Source organism: Zingiber officinale, chromosome 6A, assembly GCF_018446385.1.
Source record: "Zingiber officinale cultivar Zhangliang chromosome 6A, Zo_v1.1, whole genome shotgun sequence".
Classification (NCBI taxonomy): Eukaryota; Viridiplantae; Streptophyta; class Magnoliopsida; order Zingiberales; family Zingiberaceae; genus Zingiber; species Zingiber officinale.
Window position 1 is genome coordinate 69,416,207 of NC_055997.1, and position 21,515 is coordinate 69,437,721.

The following is a 21,515-nucleotide window of genomic DNA, read 5'->3' on the forward strand; positions in this document are numbered from 1 at the left end:
CCCTAGGACTAGTGGTCAAGCCAAAAATACTAGGGAAATCATCCCTAAGAGTACATTTTTCAAGACCAAGGTGACTAAGACTTCCAAAAAGTCTAATAATTTCACAAAGAAGGTCACAAGGGAGACCATCCCTAGAGTTGACCTAGTAAAGGTGACTAAGGCTCCAAAAAGGCCTAATAAAGTCACAAAGAAGGTTACAAGGGAAGTTATCCCTAGAAGTGACCTAGTAGAAGTGACCAAGGCTTCTAAGAAGCCTAGAAATGTCCTTAGGAAGGTGACTAGGGAAGTCATCCCTAGTGAGTACCTAGAGAATCCAAGGAGCACCAATAGGTTTTGGGTTCCTAGGAGCATATTCTCTACACCCTAGGTGGGTTTAGAGAGTGTCAACTCCAATTGGAAGGGTAGTTAACCCAACCTTGTTAAAGTTGACGCTTGAGAGCATTTTCAAGGTTATTGTTAACCTTTGAAATTGAAAAGGATTGTAGGGTTACTCTTTGAAAGAGTAATATATGTGCCAAAATTTGAAGAGTTGAACTTAATCTAACTTGGCACCCTTAAGAAAAGTATAAGAAAAATCAAGTTAGAATTTTGATACTTTCTTAAGGAATTAAGAGAAAACCCATGCTTTAATCAAATGTGATTAAAGCCTTGAAGAGCAAAAATGTGTCAAAATTTGAGGAGTTAAATATAATTTAAATCGACACATTTAGAAAAGGATAAGAAATGCCAAGTTGGAGTTTTGGCATTTTCTTGGAAGGCTAAAGGTGAATCTAAGCCTTAATTTAATTTCATTTACTCTTTGAAAGAGTAAAATGTGCCATACTTTGAGGAATTTGGTTAATTTAAAATGACACAAATTTAGAAGGGGAAAAAGGAATGTCAAAATTGGGGTTGACACATTCTTGATGAAATTGAGCAATCGAGGATTTAATTTTAAGGTTTAGATAAGAATTAAGGATACTTAGATAGATTATCTAGTTATATTTTGTCTATGCTAAAATGTCATGATTGTTTGCCCATCATATGTCATGACATCATATTTATTTTTGCATTCATGATTATTATGAAAAATACAAAATACCATGTCATGTCATACATATATCATGTAGCTATAGCATGCTTTTCTTTTGAAAAATTATTTCTTTTTGATGTATGTCATAACATATCATGCATTATGTTAATTTCCTTGTAATTAAGGACAAAAAGGCATTCACTAAGAATGGTAAATATCCTAACAAGTGTGATTATATCAAATGACATCCTAGATGGATGATCATGATTTTTACAATGCCTAGATAGATATGCATGATCCCTTAGTTTAGGACAAAACCAAATTTACATCTCACAAAGAATCATAAGGTGACTTGTATATGTTTTAGTACACATTAGATACAAGTGAGATGCTAGGATGGTGAACAAAACTCAAGATGTTGATTTAGTGCATCTCGTTGATTTTTAGGTTCATCAAAACACATAGTTATGTGTTTTCCAATCATTGGGAAAGCTAATGTACAAGTCATGTGCATTGAACCCTAAGAACATGGTTGGATATTAGTTTTTAAAATCATTTTAAATGTACTTTGGAAAACCTTGATGAAGACTATCTTTTGATAGTATTCATCATTGAATAGTTGAGCACAAACTTGGAAGAAAACACTAGAGTTTTTACAAGATTCATAGTTTGTGTCAATCTTTGAAAATAGGAAGTATTTTCATAGAAAACTATTTTCCCTTGATAGTATATACCCTAAGTAGTGTCTACATGAATTTTCATAATTTTTAGATTTTTGTAGAATTTTTGGGGAGTTTCTGAAGTTCGCTGAAATTGAATTTCAGGAAATCAGAAACCCAATCGATCAGCCGATCGATTGGATTGGGTTCAATCGATCAGCCGATCGATTGGGAAGCCAATTCTTACGACCAGAGGGTAACTGAATCGATCAGCCGATCGATTGACCCAGTCTGGATCGATCAGTCGATCGATTCAGAGGGAATTTCTGCGAGCAGTAGCTTGTGGAATCGATCAATGGATCGATTGAAGTGATTTCAATCGAGTGAGTCCCAACTTCAATCGATTGGGAAGTCTGATTTTGGCTGGAAAAGCCTGATTTCAGCACTTCAAGTCACTTCGAGTCCCGTTAACCATTCCAAACTCCTTGGAATACATTTGTATACATTTAGGGGGAGTTTTCTTGTGAAAACAAGTATGGATTGGTTAAGAAATACCAAAGTGAAGTTTAGGATAAGATTTAGTTTCAATTCTGAATTTTTGGACCCTTCAAACTTCAAGTTTTGGTTTTCAGAGGTCATTAACCATTCCTAACCCTTTGGAATATATTTGTATACACTTAGGGAGAGTTTTCATCATGAAAACAAGCATGGTTTGCTTAATGTCGACTTAGGTGAAGTTTAGGTTGAGGTTAGTTTCATTATTGAATTTTGAACCTCAAAACTTCGAGTTTTGGTTTTCCTAATTATTTAGGAACCCCAAGTCATTGTTGGTGCAATGATAGAAGTTTGATCATGTTTTTAGGGGGGGTTACTCTTTGAAAACATAAAAATATTTTCAACGACCTTGGAAGGTGGGTTAAACCTTCGTGATGAATTAATACTCAGAGTCGAGTATTGGAGAGCAATGGAAAATTGATTATCTTCATTGCTAGGATGTTAAATGCTCTTGGATGAGCATTTTGGAGTAGATGTTTGCTCAAAGGGGAGCATTGGGTTCAATGAGGGGGATCGGACCTTCATTGGTAAAGTGAAAAATGCTCTTGGATGAGCATTGAGAAGAAGATTATTGCTCAAGGGGGAGCATTGGATACAATGAATGAGATTTTCATTGGTCAAATGGTACATGCTCTAGGATGAGCATTGTGAAGTGAAGTAGAGCTCAAGGGGGAGCTTTGGAGACAATGAAGAATATGAGATCTTCATTGTGGGGTTGTTAACAACATATGGGGTTGTAAACAATGAAGAGTTAACTCTTATGGAGAAGAGTTTATTTTCTGATTTGATGTATGCCAAAGGGGGAGAATGGAAGGTTAAGTTAGACTTTCATCACAAGCAGAGGGAGTTTGCCCTCTAAGAAAGGGAGAGAATGAAGGAAACATTCATTCATGCTTTGTCATGAGAGATTAAGGCTATGGGATTTAGCCTTGGTATAAAGAAGAGATTAAGGCTATGAGATTAGCCTTGGTATAAAGAAGAGATTAAGGATATGGGATTAGCCTTGGTATAAAGAAGAGATTAAGACTATGAGATTAGCCTTGGTATAAAGAAGAGATTAAGGTTATGGGATTTAGCCTTGTGATAAAGAAGAGGTTAAGGCTATGGGATTTAGCCTAACTTAGAGGAATTGTCAAATATCAAAAAGGAGGATATTGTTGGGGCAATTTCCCTAGGTCATGTTTGACCAGTTTGACTAAGTTTGAGTTGAGTCAAGTTTGAGTCGGGAATTGAATTTTGATGTTTGACAATGTATGAAGATTGCTGGAGCAATCGTCTAATTGTGGAGATGGTCAAGGGATTGACCGTGTTGATGAAAAGACAAGTCAAGTGGTTCACTGTTGACCGGAGACTTGACCGGGTAAGTCCTAACTAGAGTTTAGGCAATGGGAAAGTCCTAACTGAAGCTTAGGCATCTAGGAAAGTCCTAACTAGAGGTTAGGCCAGAGAGAAGTCAAGTAGGTTAAGGTTGACAGGAGACTTGACTAGGAAAGTCCTAATTGGAGATTAGGTAAAAGTAAGTCCAACAGGAAGGTTGGCAAGGGTGAAAATCCAAGTAGGTTAGTGTTGACCAGACTTGGTGGTGAAAGTCCTGATAAGTGAGATTAGGCAATTGGAAAGTCCAAGTATAGCTAGGCAAAAGGAAAGTCCTGGTGAGGAGCCAGGCAACTGGAAAGTCCAAGTGTGATCTTGGCAAAGGAGAAAGCCCTGGTAAGGAGTCAGGCAATTGAAAAGTCCAAGCATGTGGTCTTGGCAAGGTAAGTCCTAGTGTGACTTGGCAAGGAGAACTCGACAATTAGGATTGTTGGTGCAACCTTAGGTCAAGGTTGACCTGGGTGACCCGACTCGAGTTGACCTGACTCGAGGTATATTTTGATGTTTGACAAGAATAGAGAAGTTATATTTTGATGTTTGACAAGAATAGGAACTTGGGGGATTGTGGGAGCAACCTTTGGTCAAGGTTGACTTGGTTGACCTGACTTGAGTTGACCTGATTCGGGAAAAGTCCAAGTATGGAGACTTGGCACGGAAAAGTCCAAGTATGGAGACTTGGCACGGAAAAGTCCAAGCAGGGAGCTGGGCACGGGAAAAGTCCAAGCAGGGAGCTTGGCACGGGAAAAGTCCAAGCAGGGAGCTTGGCACGGGAAAAGTCCAAGGATGGAGGCTTGGCATGGGAAAAGTCCAAGCAGGGAGCTTGGCACGGGGAAAAGTCCAAGTATGGAAGCTTGGCATGGGAAGTCGGAGAGGGCTCGGTAGCTCGTTCTCCGGATTAGGTCAGAGAGGGCTCGGTAGCTCGTTCTCTGGACTGGATGGAGTCGGAGAGGGCTCGGTAGCTCGTTCTCCGGACTAGGTCAGAGAGGGCTCGGTAGCTCGTTCTCTGGACCGGACGTGGAAGTCGAAGAGGGCTCGGTAGCTCGTTCTCTGGACCGGACGTGGAAGTCGAAGAGGGCTCGGTAGCTCGTTCTCTGGACCGAACGTGGAAGTCGGAGAGGGCTCGGTAGCTCGTTCTCCGGACTAGGTCAGAGAGGGCTCGGTAGCTCGTTCTCTAGATCAGGAAGGCTTTAGGTTTAAGGCTGGGAAATTGGATCGGTCTGCTGACCGATCCAGTGATACACTGGGTCATCTGATCGATCTGGTGACCGATCAGTAACCAAACAGATTGGGAGAAGGAATGGCCTGATCGGTCCACAGACCGATCAGGGCTCTGGCAACCAACTCTCTGTGAGAGTTGGGATCGGTCTGGGGACCGATCAGCCTTGGGCCTGATCGGTCCACAGACCGATCAGGGATCGCAACCAACCCTCTGTGAGAGTTGGGATCGGTCTGGGGACCGATCAGCGTAGGCCCTGATCGGTCCCCTGACCGATCAGATATGCCCTGGACCGATCAGGGTGGAGCCTGATCGGTCCAGACCTAGCCGTTGAGTCACAACGGCTAGATTTTTGCTTCTTCTTTGTCTTCTTCGCAGGTTCATATAAGAGGGCCACTACAGGGAAGCAGACGTCTTCTTCCTCCTTGCTATCTGAGCTTTGCTGAGCTTTTCATCGCTGAAGCTTCGTGTGAGCTTCCCTCGGCTGAGTTTCCAACTGAACAGCTGCTGCTGTGGTTGGCATCCGTGAAGTTGCTGCTTCATCAACAGTCGACGAGAAGGCAAGCAACCTAGTGTTTTACATTCATATTGTTCTTGACTTCTTGCTGTATTTCTTGTACACTACAACAAAAATGTTAAAAGACAACACCCCTACGACAACGGTTTTAGAAGAAAGTGTTGTTAATTTGGTTAAAGACAACAGTTTTTGACAAAACCGTTGTCTTTGAGCTTTCAAAAAAAACAAAAGACAACAGTTTTGTAAAAACTGTTGTCGTTGAGCGACTTTTTGTAAAATCAACAACACATTTTACAACGGTTTTCTAAAACTGTTGTCTTTAAGCGCTTTCTTAGGGGGTCAAAGACAACGGTTTATTAAAACCGTTGTCTTTGACTTTTTTTCTTTCGCCGTTTTTTCCCTTCACAGTTTTGTTGTGGCATTGTTTTGCATTCCCTCCAAAATTTTTTGACACCCTATTTTCCCCTCTTAACCTTCCCGAACCCTAAACCCCTCTCCTCATATGATCTCTCCCCCGACCTTCCTACCGAAACCTTCAGAAGGGGTGAGAGGAGGGACTTTAGGGGCTCCCTCCTCCTCTTTCCCCCTCTGCTCATCGCCATCGCCAGATTCCCGTTCGCACTGCCGTTTCGGTGCCCCCAACTTCACCCTCAGCCCCGACACTCTGTACGACGTGCTCAGCATCGCCGCTGCCACATCGGGGCTCGAGATCATGGTGGCTTACTGGAGGCTCGCCGGTGCATGCCACCCGGACGCGGTGGTCGTGGCGGACCGGCTGACGAGTTCATGTGGATCCACACGGCCTACGAGACGCTCTCCGACCCGGACAAGCGCACCGAGTATGATCGAGGGGTCCTCGTCGCCGATCGGAGAAGGAGGTCGTTCCATTCTTCCTGATCGTCGTATTCCTTCTATGCCGACCGACGCCAGCCGCGGACGTGGGAGATGGACCAGTGCTGGTAACTAACAAGATGCATCAAAGGTGTTTGATTATATGCCGATCTCAAATTTTCTACCCCAAATTGCTTTATTGTTGTTCTTTGTACATGTTCACAGAACGAATAATCTTTGATCTCGCCAAACAACCTCTTCCTATTTCAATTTTGTTTTCCCTTTTCCTTAGGCAATCGTATTAATCTAAGATTGCAATCAAAACTAAAGAAAACCTTTGACTTCATGTTATGTTTGCTTTAAAAACAAGAAGTTCTGAGATTTCTTGGATCTCTATTTGATCTGTGAATTGATTAGCAACTCTTTGGGTTTTTCAAGAAAGGTTTTTACTCAAGTTGCTACAATTAATTCATAGATGCAAACAGAGGAAGCATTTGATTGTGATGGTTTCGCTTCACCTTCCTTTAGAGGAACAGCTGAACAACTTTGTATCAAATGAATAAGCCTTCTTGTCTCATCTAACCTTAAAAAGTGTACCAGCTTCCTACTTCCTTGAGTTAGGACATGGAGGCAGTGAGGATGGTATCAATTATGAGTAAGAACATGGAGGCAGTGAGGATGAGCAAAAGGTATGTCTCACCTAGGTTTTGTTTGGAAAAGTGATTTTTTTTTAAAAAAATAATTTTATTAAACATATTTAAAATCATTGGGGTAAGTGACAAGGCTTGCAAAGATGAAATGTGAGTTTTTTCAGGTTGTGTTGTTTCATTATTTGTCAGCATTTTGCAATCAATTGGTTTATAAGAATCTTTGAATTTTTGAAGCATATGTAATGAAGCATTATTTTAAGAACTAGGAGAAGCTGCTTTTATATAAATGTGAGTTTGTACAACTTCTGTGTTTCTTCCTTTGGCGATAAGAATTTACTGCTTAGAACTGTAGAATTCTCCTTTTTCTCTGCTTATATTTGGAACTAATCTTGCTTTCTGAAAACCATTAGTGTTTGTATAATGGTGTTGTATCTGCCTCAAGGTTGGAATTGGTCTTGCTTCCTTCCTTTGAGAAATGGAAATGAAAATTCATATACAATTGAAGTAATTGTTTATGATTATTTTTTGTGACAACAGAGAATTCAATTGTGTTACTCTGCTGATTTTCCTTGCTTAAATGTTGGAAAACCAAAAGGACCATCATATGTGCCCCTTGAGGTTTTTGAGCTTATTCTACTTCACTTTTTTTAAATTTTTTTTGAAAGAACCTTTATTTTTATCCTGACAAATTTGGCAAACTATTCAGTTCTGCTCCTTAGTTTCACTGCAAAGATATACCAAATCACTGTCAACATTTCAACAAGTTTCCCTGGTGGAAAAGTCAAGGCTGAAGCCTTATGAATGAATAAGTGTCCTCAGTGAGGTATGTGTCGATCTTTAAGATTGGTTTTGTTGGTATGACATGTATGCTGTTTTTTCATGCTTATCCTTGGATGATAGATAGGCTTTGAGATTCAATAATTATGATGCTCACCCACTCCTACATGCATGTAGCGTTAGCATTGCCACTGCTTTTACTCAAATAGAAGGCATAGTATTGCAACCTCCCCGGGTATGGTTTTATGTTTTGTATTTATATTTTTACGTATTATTTGAGGTTATTTATGACAAAAGCAAATGCTGCAGCTCAGAGTTGGCAATGGAGAGGACTTTATTCCATCAAGGGGGAGATGGAATTTTAACCAAAAGGTGTTTTTTTTTTCTTTCAATGAGTTTATTATTGTAGTTAAAATATATACCTCTTTCAGAAATTGATGGAGCCGTCTCAAATCACCCGTTGGGTTGTTGTTAATTTTTTAGCTCGACGTGATGTTTCAAGCCTCATACATGACATGCGCAAATGCACAAACATGAAGCGCATTGTATGTTTTGACATTACTTTTTTCCCATGGAGTTTTAAATGTAGGGACAATTATTTTTAACCAAATTTGTCATCCAAGGAATTATGACTTCTACATGTGCTCTAATGTTGGCATGATTGTAAGCTCTGTGTTTCAAAAGTTGTACTCTATTTAAAGCCTTTACATTTATAAATTTTTAGCATTCTTGGTCGGTGTGAATTTTATTTGGGTGCTTTCTTTTTTACAAGTACCTGCTTTGTGAATTACTAGGTATATTTTCAAAATTAAATTATCAATGTTCTTGACAGGAACTCGCTTTGTGGATTAAATTCTGCCATTTGTCTAAATAAATTCAATATTTCAAGAGTTATAAGTAATTCAAGTTTTTCTTATATTGGTGTTTGTAATTTCATAGGGTACAACCCGACCCACTCATTACCATATGCTAATGGATGAGAATGGATTTATAACCGATTTCCTACAGGAGCTTGTTCATTCCCTTTCTCATGTGTAAGTACTTGTTTATATAAACGTAACTAATATTTTAGTTCTCCAATGATTAATATTGTAATTGAGATATCCTATTCTATGCCCAAATGTACAAATATAAGAGGAGTACAACTGCGATATCTGTGGGTAAGTTAGGCAATGCTCTTAAGTTTTTTCGTGATTTGTGCCATACCTTATAAATTGTTAGGACCCCTGTATTGAAAAATCTGGACTGTGGTTTCATTTGAAGGTTTGACTATTCTTTCCAAGTTAAACTTGTGAAAATTTTAGGTTAACTAGAGTCCATCCAATCCTACCAGACAAGATTAGTGACTGGTTCCAGTTTTAACCCGCTGAAGTGAATTGTCCAAGATTTTGAAACTTGTCTCCTTTGATCATAAATAACTTGCATGCTTTTACAAGATCTAATAAACATTTCTTTTATTTGTATGATTGTTTTTACAAGATCTAATGATTTTTTTTCTATAATTGTAGATTGTGCCTTGTCCATTGTTAGCACTTGCAATTTACTTGAAAGTTGTTTCGGTGTTGCCCTACATAAGGTCAACGACTGATGCAAAATATAAAGGTAAAACCTAAATTATCATATCTTTGCATATTCATAAATAAAATATGTTGTCTTTTAACATTTTAGCTTCTGTTGTGTTTTTTTTTTTAACTCATGTAGTTCAATGAAATAATGGGTTAAGCTTCCGAATCCAGGTTCGGTCTGGAGAAGGACCATAGTGAGTACTTAACCAAATACCAAAGGTTTCATTGATTCAAATGAAACTTGAGGGACTAAATTTAAGTATTCAAACTTCTATCATGATCATGGATATTGGCTAAGTCTCAACTTATTAGGAGGTAAGAAATGACCCCTCTTTCTTCTTTAGAAATCTAGCACATCATATTAATATTTTTTTTCTTCTTTTCATCCTGAAGGAAAGTAATCTTCAGGACGTTTATTTTCAGAAAAGGGATAAAGCTGGGTTTGCAAGCTAAGTCTATGAAGTTTTGTATGCAGAAAAAGGACCAGTACATGAAGATTGTTAGCACATCCTGATCACTTGATCTATTCAGAAACGGATAAGTTAATTTGCATGGTTGTGGTTTGATAAACTTAATTTTGTGGTTGTCATGAACTTATGGTCATGTTTGGATAGCTTAGTTTGTAGTAATTGTAGAAGTTTATAAACTTAACTTAAGTGAATGTATATATATGTTGTACCAGTTTTTGGTTGAGACAAGATGTATAAAACGCAACTGAATGTATATATGTTGACAATGGTTTTGTGAATGTATATATGTTGTACAGGTTTGTGTGCAAAAAAATTATTTTATCTATTCGTGATGCATTTTCTAATCAACATAGACAATAATTTTTTAACCGTTGTGAAAAGTATGCAAAGACAATGGTTTAAAACTAAATTTGGAAGAAAGACAACAGTGTATTTGTTGTCAAAAGCATATCTGCGATCAAAATTATTTCAAAACTGGCAATTACAACGGTTTTATATGTTGCAGAACTGTTGTCATTGGTATGAAAAGACAACGCTTTAAATCCGTTGCATGACTGTTGTCTAATGTGATCAAAGACAACGGTTTTAAACCGTTGTCTTTTACCGCACATTTAACAACACTGCCAATTACAACGGTTTTAAAGAGACTACGACAACGGTTTTTAACCGTTGTCTTTTAATATTTTTGTTGTAGTACTCTGATCTTGCTATTGCAAGAGAGATTGTGGCGAGGTTTCTCCACCCAGAAGGAGTATTTATTAGCCGGTTTCCCGGGGTCTCATCCACCGACGGATTGATAGGATTCGTCCACCTTACGGACACGCCGAGGAGTAGGAGTATCATCTCCGAACCTCGTTATATCATCGCGTTTGAGGTTTGATCTTCTCCATTTTCGTTTCTATCTTTTATTTCCGCTGCGCTAACTCAAATTGTAGAAAGAAACGAGAATTTGGGGTCGGCTATTCACACCCCCCCTCTCTAGCCGCATCCGAAGGTCCTAACAAGGATGAGGCTGAAGGAAGCTCCTGAAGGCATGGCATGAAGGATGGGTAGATATCCGAGGGACGCAAGGCTGATGGAGGAGGCTAGAAGGCTAGTTCAAGATTGATCGAGTGTGGTGTATAATCCGACAACTAGGATGAGGCCGAAGGAAGCTCCTAAAGGCAAGGCGTGAAGGATGGGAGATATCCGAAGGATGCAAGGATGATGGAGGAGGCTAGAAGGCTAGTTCGAGGTTGGTCAAATGTGGCCAAATGCTAGGCATGGAGACCCAACAGGTAACGGTTGACTCGGAGTTGGGTTGGTGGCTTTGGACTTGAGTTTGAGTCAAGTTCAAGCAGTTCAATCGATCGGGCAATCGATTGAACTGGGCTCCAATCGATCGGTCAATCGATTGGAGTATGCTGCGAGTTTGGGATGGCTCCAATCGATCGACCGATCGATTGGGAGCATTACTCGCGAGCACAGAAGTCATCCCAATCAATCGGTCGATCGATTGGGAGCTACCAATCGATCGGTCGATCGATTGGGGGGGAGAAGCTCTCGCGCGTACACGAGAGCACAGAATGGTTCTGAATCGATCGACTGATCAATTCAGATGGTCCCAATCGATCGGTCGATCGATTGGAAAGTGATTGTTGGGCAGGAAACGAGCTATGGACGGCTGGGATGAAGCGGTGCTGACGTGGCAATTGATTGGGGATGGATTGGATCGATTGGGAGCATTGTTTAAAGCCTTGGCAGAGCGTTTTCTCCCCAGTTCTTTGCGAGCTTCGTCTGCGACTTTTCTGCGATTCTTCACGCAAGCTTTCAGATCTTCACTGCTAGTTCTTGAAGGCACTTGGAGGTGTTTCTCCAAGGTTCAAGAGGCAACAACGAGCAACAAGTAAGCAAGAAGAAGTGTATTTCACTTGTATTTCTGTATTCTCTTCTTGTAGTGGTGTTGTGTTGTTGTGTGATTTTGTACGAGGCTTCTTCGTCTCCGGCTGCGACCGTGAAGGAGGTTTGCATAGTGGAGATTGTGTCGTATGTGTGTGGATCCTTGGATTAGCCACCTCTTCTTGAGGTGGATACCAAGTAAACCCTAGGTGTTAGCGTTGTGAGTATTTTGTTTTGTTTTGTCTTTGTATTCCGCTGCACATTACAAAAGTTGTTTGAGTATGGCCTAAGTAGTAATTATCCCTGCTCAGTGTAATAATGGCCTAAATTTGTCAAGTAGCAATCCCTAAGTCTTGTCAAGTCATCATAAAACTATGTTCCTTATGCTTCTGGCGATAGGCACTTATCTGCCACACGCTTGGTTCATCCTCCACTATCAAGAGAAACATAATAGTTATTTCCCCCGTAACCTAACTCGATCTCAAAGGGGTAACTTGCTAGTTTCAACTCACAACAACTATTTTTTATATCCTTATTCATTCATTTTTTTTTCATCATCATTTTTTTCCTAAGTGATTGTAAGATGCAACACTTGAACACAAATGCAAATAAATACAAATGTTGGGATATTTTGATTTTTTTTCAAATGAGTTGACATGATTCGAGCCTCATTCAGTAAACAAAATGTAGTTTGAGAAGTCACCATAGAAACACTAGTACTAATCAAGTTCTATGAATCATAACTTTTTTCAGAGTTATCTACAATCAAAACTAGGTAAGGTGTAAGAGATCCTAAAACAAGGCCAATACTTAAACTCTTACAGTAAAAACATTGCTCACTTCATGCTATCATAGATAGAAAAAGATAGATTACTAAACATATTAGCACCATAAGTAACACATAAACCACATAAAATCTAGAATAAACGTGCTAGTATTCACTACAACAAAAAAGCTAATAGACAACGCTTTTAAAGCGTTGTCTTTGTGCCTAAAAAAGCGTTGTTAAAGGCACTGTTGTTAAAAGTCTGCTCAACGACAACGCTTTTAAAACGTTGTTGTTTGTACCAAAGACAACGCTTTTGCAACGCTTTAAAAGCGTTGTCATTTTATGCAAAGGCAACGTTTTGCAACGCTTTTAAAGCGTTGTTTTTGGTAGAAAAGACAACGCTTTTGCAACGCTTTAAAAGCGTAGTCATATTTTGCAAAGACAACACTATTACAACGCTTTAAAAGCGTTGTTGTTTTTTTACAAAGACAACACTTGTTGCAACGCTTTAAAAGCGTTGTCGTTTTAAAGAAAAAAAATTTAAAAAAATTATTTAATAATCATTATTTTTATATTTACAAAACTATTAATTTTCTTTTACCATGTCTAGATTCGAATTTTACATATAATCAACTCAGTTAATGATTTCAAACTCATCAAAATAATAGAAATCTGACGTTGAAATAATATTAGTAATTAATTACATGAGAAGCTAGTAAATATCAAAATTAACACTAATTCTATTTCAAAGTATATAGTGATATTCACATATAAAACAAAAGAGCACAAAAAATTTGTTTTGAATAGCTACAATCTGTTTACTGAATACTGAATACTAAAGTAGCTAACAATCTGTTTACTCAAAATAGTACAGTAGTTACTGAATCCAGACGCTTAGTGTACTGATCAATTACTGAATCCAGACGCTCCTTAGTGTACTGATCTCGACTGTCCTGTATCCACCTACAAAAGTAGCAATAATATGTTTCAAGTCCATACATGAGCATTACTGATGGCTCTCAAAAGAAACAAAACAATCATCATGACTTTCTACCTACCAAACACACGCAATATCTTAATGAAGATTTTCTGTAGCTATTTTGTGCAGTTAGTGTTTCCCATTTAATTATTCAAGTATAATATAGTTTCATGGAAATTCTATTCCATTAAAAGAATCCCCTCTAAGAGGTTCTGATTCTAATGAAAATCCCTCTCTTCCTAATGTTTCTGTTAGTCTAAATACCCATAGAACCATCGAAGAAAATATGCAAAGCAACATTAGGAAACAATAGACACGTAAAGTACATAGAAAGAGTGCTAAAATAAACATGTAGATTGTTAAAAAGATAAAACAAAAATGCTACTATTCAGAATAAACTAATAAATGATATAATAAGAGAAACTATGTTCAATAGAATAGCAGTGCTAATAGATAACAAACACATTTTGTGATTAAAAGGGGTTAGGGATAGCACGAGATAAAAGAAACTCCAGTTAACATAGTAAAAAATGAATTACGATACATTGACATGGCGAAGAGTCATGAAAACACATTAACAATCAGACAATTCCTTCCAAAACAACTAGTTAGGAATCAAACAATCAAGACAGTGAAAATAAGGTAATTTCAGCCTTTATGATGCGATTGTAATCAGTAATTGAATGGAAAAAAAGAGTTAATTTTGATTAAGGGAAGACTAACAATGAAATAATCAGAATAAACAAAATTGTTCAGGATTCAGAATCAGCTGGATTCCAACGTCAGTTAAGAACAGTCAAAACTTATCAGAAACTGAATAAACATTCCAGTGAGCGGTGTGTTATAACAAGAATTGCCACTTAACAACAGGCAAAGAATCTAACAATATCTACATTGAGGCGTGCAACAAATGTGCCTCCTAACTACCTCTTGGAGCGCAAGTGAATACACATGCATACTTGCATTAGCATCCATTAATCCAGAATTCAAGCAAAACAGAGTGGAGCTATCAAATATCACAGCAAAGCAGTCAACTTAAAACTATAATCAATTATAGGAAAACAGAAAATATAGTACTTTTCATATAATACAGGAAATTGAACTTATACAGTACTTAACATTTTTTGCAGTGCATATATTAACGTGTGAAAGGTAGGATGTTCAGATTAAAAAGTATTTATAATCAAAACCTGAATGAATGCAGCTATCTGCAATAAAGACTTTTTATTTCCCAAATTGTGTGCACAAATGATTTCATTTGTAACAATCAAACCATCAATTATTCCACATAATTTAACAGAATGAAGTGTTTACATTTTTAATACTGCCACGATAGAGAATAGACATATATATCGTAGCTAAGAACATATGCATTATATCCCTTCATGTATACCATATTATTATTGTTGACGTGACAATATGATTCATCTAAACTCTCCCGGTTATTGAAATAACAGAAAAATTGAGCAAGTGGACTATCATATGGCTACAACTGATATAAAAAATTAAGCAAACAATTGTCAAAATTAGAAGCTGAGGGAGCACATCTCAGTATTTCTCCATTCTAAAATGCATTCAGTTTATATAATTCAGTTAATGACCAAGAAGACTCTTTATCACAGATTAAACTGAGAATAACAAACAAGGGTAGATTGCATCTCATAGCTGAAAATGGATTCTAAAGAAGCAAAAAGTTGCTTCTTGCTAAAGATAATGAACTTAATTACATAAACCTTATCTAAAACAAGGTAATGAACTTACATAAACTTGAACGCACCTACTCATAAATATGATCTTGTATACATTCTGCCAACTCCGATCGCACCTCATCAATTTCTTCTCGAGAATACTCTGCTTGTGTGAACTGTGAACATTAATGAGGAAAAAAAAATCAACATTGACTTTGCATATTTTAAATAATTTATTTCAAATAATTTGAGACATAAGCAAGTAAACATTACTATAGATCATAGTGAATCTCTTTCGATAATTTCAACTTCTTCAACAATTTGTCTCATAAATCGCATCACATAGTAACCACATTATTTGACATCTTGTTGTCGAGGAGCCTATAAAAATTAGAGACAAATTATTAATGATAAACATACACATTAAAATATATGTTATAAGTAACTATTTACCTTTCACTTTGGACAAACATTTCCTCAATCTCTCCTCATGTAATGCTACCATGTCCACCTTTAGCTCTATAGTCTGTGCCATTGAAACATACATTAGCATGAGTTCTGTGAATAAGAATATGATTTTATATCCTCAAAGTCCTGAAAACTTTAGGAAATCATATCTTACACACTAGTATTAATTACCTCCATACAAACTCCTAGGTTGCAATAAGCAGAGGAAGATTCTGTGTGTGCGAGAAGCGAATAATCACATGAAAACAAAGGGAACCAGTAAAACTATTATGAGATTAGTGTTGGTTATATAGTGTGCAGGCAAAGTTGTTCCCATTGATTCCAGGAGTTCAGCAAGGGAATGAGAGCATCTTTGTTTGTTGCTTTTCTAAAGGAAAGCATACCTAGGAACAAGGCAACGAGAGGATCGAGGAGGAGGGGATTGTGCCGAGCTCAAGGATCAACGTTTGCTCTGAGGAAAAGAGAGAGGGGGCGTGGTGGGCATCTGAGATGTGGAGGTGGCCATTGACGAGTCCAAGCTGGCTTTTGGGATCTTTGAGCCACAAACATGGCCAGGAATGTCTGAAATTTACAGCAGGCAGTGACGGTAAAAAAGAAAGGGAAAGATAAAGCGGCAAAAGGAAAAGAAGAGAGATCATCTCTGGCATGCAATTAGACCACGATGCAAGTTTGGTATTGATTTTGCCTGGAGATTGCTTGAGTTGGACAAGGATGATTATGCACTAGCACTCCAAGTTGAGAATCAGCTTGATTGATCAAGGCATTTGGAGATCTGAAAAAGAATGGCTTCTCACTGACAAGAAAATCATCATGTTGTCTTCGTTGCTAAAAGGGAATAAAAGATCTGAGAGGGGCCAGTAGGATCTCCTTCAGAGCATTCTTGAGCAAGATTCAATCAAATACTGAACATGTCAATGTCGTCTTATATCTACTTTTCTGAGACATATAGATTAATCAATTTATATTGCTGATTTGGGACTCGAATGCAATGGCAAGACAAAGGACAACAAGAAGGAAAAAGAAACAAGACCAAAGAAGGGAGCTTGAGAAAGATCTCAAAATTTCACAAAAGGTCTCAAATTCTCACAAGTACGAAGTGCCATCACTATCCTCTGGAAGAGCAACCAGCAGCTCAGGGTTGTACTCCTCGTGGGAGGGAGAGTACGGAGGATGTGACTCCGATGGTTCCACAGCGCCAGACATAGGAATCGAAGAACCCCTTTCCTCGACGGTGGTGGTAGGAGATGACCAGGGCAACGAGTTGAGTGAGAGATCAGACCCTAGATCACGACTGTGAGAAGGCGGAGAACGAGGCAGACCCAAATAGAGGTTCAGATCCATCCTCCTGCAACCATAAAAAAAAAACATCCCAGTAAAATTTGCGGCCAGCCAAACAAAAAAGTTCAAATCTTGGCCCTCCGAAACTAATCTAGGGTTAGGGTTCCACATTGGTCGACGATTCTATCCTAAAATGAACGATCTGCGCGTATTGCGTCAAGATCAAAACGCGAATCGAAGACAGATTTCCACGGCGAAGAAGAAAACACGATCGCATAACATGAAAGTGAGCTTGGATTAGGGAAGACTCACCAAGATTTGGAGGCGGAGCGGCAACGACTCGGTATTCGTACAGTGCCGCCTCCGTCACTGAGTTCCAGTCGTAGTGGCTCACGAAGCCTCCCACCACCCGGTGCCGCAGGATCTCCGCCTGCTCTACCCAATCCTTCACCACCATCCCCCTGTCCTTGATCTTACGAAGCAGTGCCAGAGAGGGGTTTGCCGTTGGATGGAGAAGGCCGCGTGAGATGAGGAGTTGGGAGAAGGGTTCGGGTTTTCTACTCATTATCTAGATCCAACGGTTTATATTAATCAAGATTTAAATCCAATGATTTGTATTAATTAAGATTTAGATGAGATTTTAAACATACACAACACTTTTTATAAAACGTTATTGTAAACACTAAAAATCAGTCTAATAGACAACGCTTTTTACGAAGCGTTGTCTTTGACCCGTAAAAATCACTAATAGACAACGATTTTTAGAAAAGCGATGTCTATTAATAAGAAAATAATGAAATAGACAACGCTTTTCACTAAAAGCGTTGTTAAAAAAAAATAGAAAACGCTTTTTATAAAAAATGTTGTCATTTAAGTGTTGTAGAATCTCAATTTTCTTGTAGTGATTTTGCATTAAGGAATAAACAATCATGATATGATGAATGATGCAACTAGTAAAATTTTATTATGCAAAAAGAAATGTGCAAAAACTAAGAAATATGACAAACACTAAACTAAACCCAGACATCTCCCTAACTTAAACTTTTCATTGTCCCGATGAAAACAAGAAATAAAATATACAGGAGATATTTGAAGTTAAAGAAGTTACCAAGTGATAAGCTCCAAATGGTTGAGACGTTGACGTTCCAAAGATACTCTATCAAATTCTCATATTCCTCCACAACTTTGAATTTACAAAAATAAGATAGACAAGAAAAATTAAGTAGAGGATATGATTTATTATTAATAAAGAAACTAAAAAGGAACTATAAGGAAACTAGAACTAAAATGAAAATAAGATTGAACTTGGGTTGCCTCCCAAGAAGCGCTTGTTTAAGGTCATTTGCTCGACCCCTTATTAGGCTCATCGAAATCTCGCTCTTGGAGGGGTAAGATATTTCAACACCCTCTTACCAAGGACTCTTATTATGGAGGGAGCTTTCATTAGAGGAAATATAAAGTAAAGTATTGCTTTCTCCATCTTCGTCTTCATCAAAGTTCTTTCAGGTGGTCGAAGACGGTTCAGACTAAGTTTCCAATTTTTAGCCAAAGAGGAATCTGCACATGCAAAAGAAAAATATACCTCTCACAAGCATGTTATATAAGATAGAACTAGAATCATATTAGAATGAACTGAGTATGTATCAAAAATTAAATCACATTCAACAGAATCAAAGACAGGTACCTCTATAAAGTTTTCTAAAAGATCACTAGTGATACTTTGCTTTGTTGAGAGATACCTGAAAGTTCTAAACATGTGGATGTGACTTCTTCATAATTGAGTACTGGTTCTGGCTTTGGCTCAGGTGGAAGTGCAACTAAAGGTGGGGATTCTTAGGGCTCTGTGTAATGACCCGACCCCTTGGCCCTTTGGGCGGCCCAACTAGCGGCTCATTTGGCGACCCCTTGGCGGTCCCTTGGGTGGCCCAACTGGCGGCCCAACTGGCGACCCCTATGTCGTCGATCGACGACCCTCGACCATGTCGTTACTCACTAGGTCTTCCCACCCCTGGCCAGTGAATTTTTGCCTTCCACAGAATTCGAACTCTAGACCTCCAAGCTAAGTATTAGAGTTTATGAATCCTGGTAGCCAAGTGAGCGACACTCACTTGGCTACCAGGATTCATAAACTCTAGTACTTTGCCTAGAGGTCTAGAGTTTGAATCCTGGGGAAGGAAAAAATCCACTGGCCAGGGGTGGGAAGACCTAGTGAGTAATGACACAGCCGAGGGTCGTCAGTCGATGACATAGGGGTCGCCAGTTGGCCCGCCCAAGGGGCCGATTGGCCGGGTCATTACACTCTGCCATATCTGCATAAGTCCCTGCACATTCATCCAAAACATGCTCAATTCTTATGACTTCCATAGTCTCTAAGGGTTGTGTGAACAAAGGAGGTAATTCTTGAGATGCTGCTTCCACAACACAGCTCCCTACACTTCCTTTCATGTTAATAAAATCATCACATATTGTGAAGAACATTCCAACATCAAAATCTTCAGCAGGAGAATCAATTACAGGAGGATCAATACTTCACTTGCAATTTTAAGTGGATCTACCTCATCACATTCATTAATTGAAAATTAAATATCATTACAATGCCTTGTAAAACCAGGAGGTGGATCTGAAAACATGCTAACCACTGCATTAACATTATATTCCTCATATGAAGAGTCCTCATCTTTATACACATCAAGAAACCTGCACTTAACCGTATTGGAATAATAGAATTTACCAAAATCTTTATCTTTGTTGGCCCCCACTAACCTTTGTGGAAAAGGAACCCTTAGTGGAGGTTTTGGGAAAGGTTGAGCTTGTGGCTGAGGTTCAACTTGCTTGTCTAGTGATGGTGTGATCAACCGTTGAGGAAAAGGTACTTGTGGCATGTGGACACTTTATGGAGTAATGGAACTGAGTTTATGTGATTTTCTATTGTTCTTCTCCTCAATTCTATACAATTCCTTCTCCAGAAGTTCTTCATGATTAATGCCACTTCTCAACTTAATATCATTACACTATTCACTAGACCTTGTCTGTGTAGGAGGGAGGTCATGCTTGAACCATTTTATAACTATGCTATCAATCCTTGCCTCCAACTGTTTAAACCCCTCATTGTATGACTTGTGATTTTCTAAAATTTTAGAAGGTTGAACTGCATTTTGTTTGGGAGGCTCTTTTGCTTTTATGGCTTGCACTTCTGAAGTTCTCGGGGGAAATTCTATCCAACTTCTATTTGACCATTCTTGGAGATTCAATGTTATTTGATCAATTAATGTATATGCTTCATCTACACTTTTGTTCATAAAAGAACCTTCAGCTGATTAATTCAATAAACACTTATCTGAGAAAGAAATTCCCCTATTGAATATATGCAGAGTTAGCCATTTTTCCAAGCCATGATAAGGGCACTATCTTTGTAGACTCTTGAATCTGTCCCATGCTTCAAATAATGACTCTCTATCTGCCTGAGCAAAATTTGTAATGCAATTCCTCATATACATTGTTCTGCTTGGAGGGAAAAAATGATTTAGAAATTGTTGCTCCAATTATTCCCAACTTGTAATGCTTTGAGGACAAAGAGAATATAACCAAGTCATTGCTTTATCCTTAACACTGAATGAAAATGTCATCAATTGAATTGCATCCGATAACACTCCTTCACAGTTCACCATATCACAAAGCTCTAGAAATGTCTCAAGGTGTAGATAAGGACTTTCTGATACTTCTCCTCTGAATTTACGACCTTGTATCATAGCAATTAACTCTGGGTCTAATTGGAAACTTTCTGCTTCAATATAAGGTTGCACAATGAGATACATAAATCTAGCAGAAATGGGTGCAGAAAAGTCTCTTAAAGACCTACATGACATGTTAGTGCTCATGGTATCTAAAAAAAATTATGTGAAAAAATAAAAATGAAGAATTAAAGGCAAGAAAAAATGCAGAATTTAAATTGCAGGAAAGAAAAGTGCAAAAATTAAGGGAAGAAAAAAAAATAAATTGAACTAAAAGCTAATAACAAGAAAAGTAAATGTAGAAATAAAAACAGACAAATATATAAAACCTATTCACAAGTATAGAATAACTCATATGTTAATCAGTTAATGTTAATTGAAAATAGTCCTTGATAACTGTGCCAAAAACTTGTTACGTCACAGCAAGTGCACAGTTATGTCATCAATAATACAAAAGATATCGAATCCACAAGGACTGTTGATTAAGCACTAGTTAACTTTGCACGGTGAGCTATCTAGACAATCGAAGGTTAATTGGAAAAGAGAGAAAGAAGAAAAGAGAGAATGTAAAGAGTAGAGAAAGAGGGAGAGTTGGATTTGGAGATGGATAGATACTAGGATTTCGATTTCACTATGATGCTAGTTAATGACCCTATGCATTATTCATCTCCTTACCTCCATTCTTATGTACATGTAGAAAGTTACCAGCTATCCCCTGTAGTGGACAACTGGCAGGGTAGTTAGATCAACATCCCTTGCGATTAAATAGGAATGATTCCTATGATGTCCGTTAGCGGGATCTGCCTGTCACTAGTGTCCCTTGGTCATACAACATAGGAACACATGCACTACTTAATAAACATAGATATGAGGATTACAATTGACTATGACTACCTACTTCTTGTAGAGAATTGCGCTTCTCCTTTCAAGTTGATACCCCAGACGTTCGTTAGCGGGATCTGCCTGTCACTAGCATCCCTCGGTCATACGATCTATGGTATCCTTCTACGGGATCCACAATCAAGCCACATCTAGAGGTTTGCACCATTCACACACTTCATCAAACACATAGAAGCCACAACACAAATAAAACATGAC

General features: G+C 38.3%; 2 long non-coding RNA genes and 1 other non-coding gene across 4 annotated transcripts; 2 read left to right on the forward strand and 1 right to left on the reverse strand.

Moving 5' to 3' along the window:
* The first annotated feature begins 6,257 nt into the window (after positions 1 to 6,257).
* On the forward strand, positions 6,258 to 7,578 carry LOC121994041. Its single transcript, XR_006115555.1, has 3 exons — positions 6,258 to 6,315; positions 7,352 to 7,432; positions 7,534 to 7,578. It is a non-coding gene; the product is annotated as an uncharacterized LOC121994041 (long non-coding RNA).
* Positions 7,579 to 13,001: 5,423 nt separating this feature from the next.
* On the reverse strand, positions 13,002 to 17,156 carry LOC121996508. 2 transcript variants are annotated; one of them, XR_006116096.1, is made up of 6 exons: positions 16,999 to 17,156; positions 15,580 to 16,753; positions 15,394 to 15,466; positions 15,214 to 15,321; positions 15,014 to 15,116; positions 13,002 to 13,236 (listed from the first exon to the last, which is right to left on the reverse strand). It is a non-coding gene; the product is annotated as an uncharacterized LOC121996508 (long non-coding RNA). The 2 variants fall into 2 exon arrangements; XR_006116095.1 differs by having other exon boundaries at positions 13,004 to 13,236; positions 15,030 to 15,116.
* A 2,917-nt stretch (positions 17,157 to 20,073) lies between these two features.
* LOC121998906 lies at positions 20,074 to 20,179 on the forward strand. Its single transcript, XR_006116691.1, has one exon. It is a non-coding gene; the product is annotated as a small nucleolar RNA R71 (small nucleolar RNA).
* The last annotated feature ends 1,336 nt before the right edge of the window (positions 20,180 to 21,515 follow it).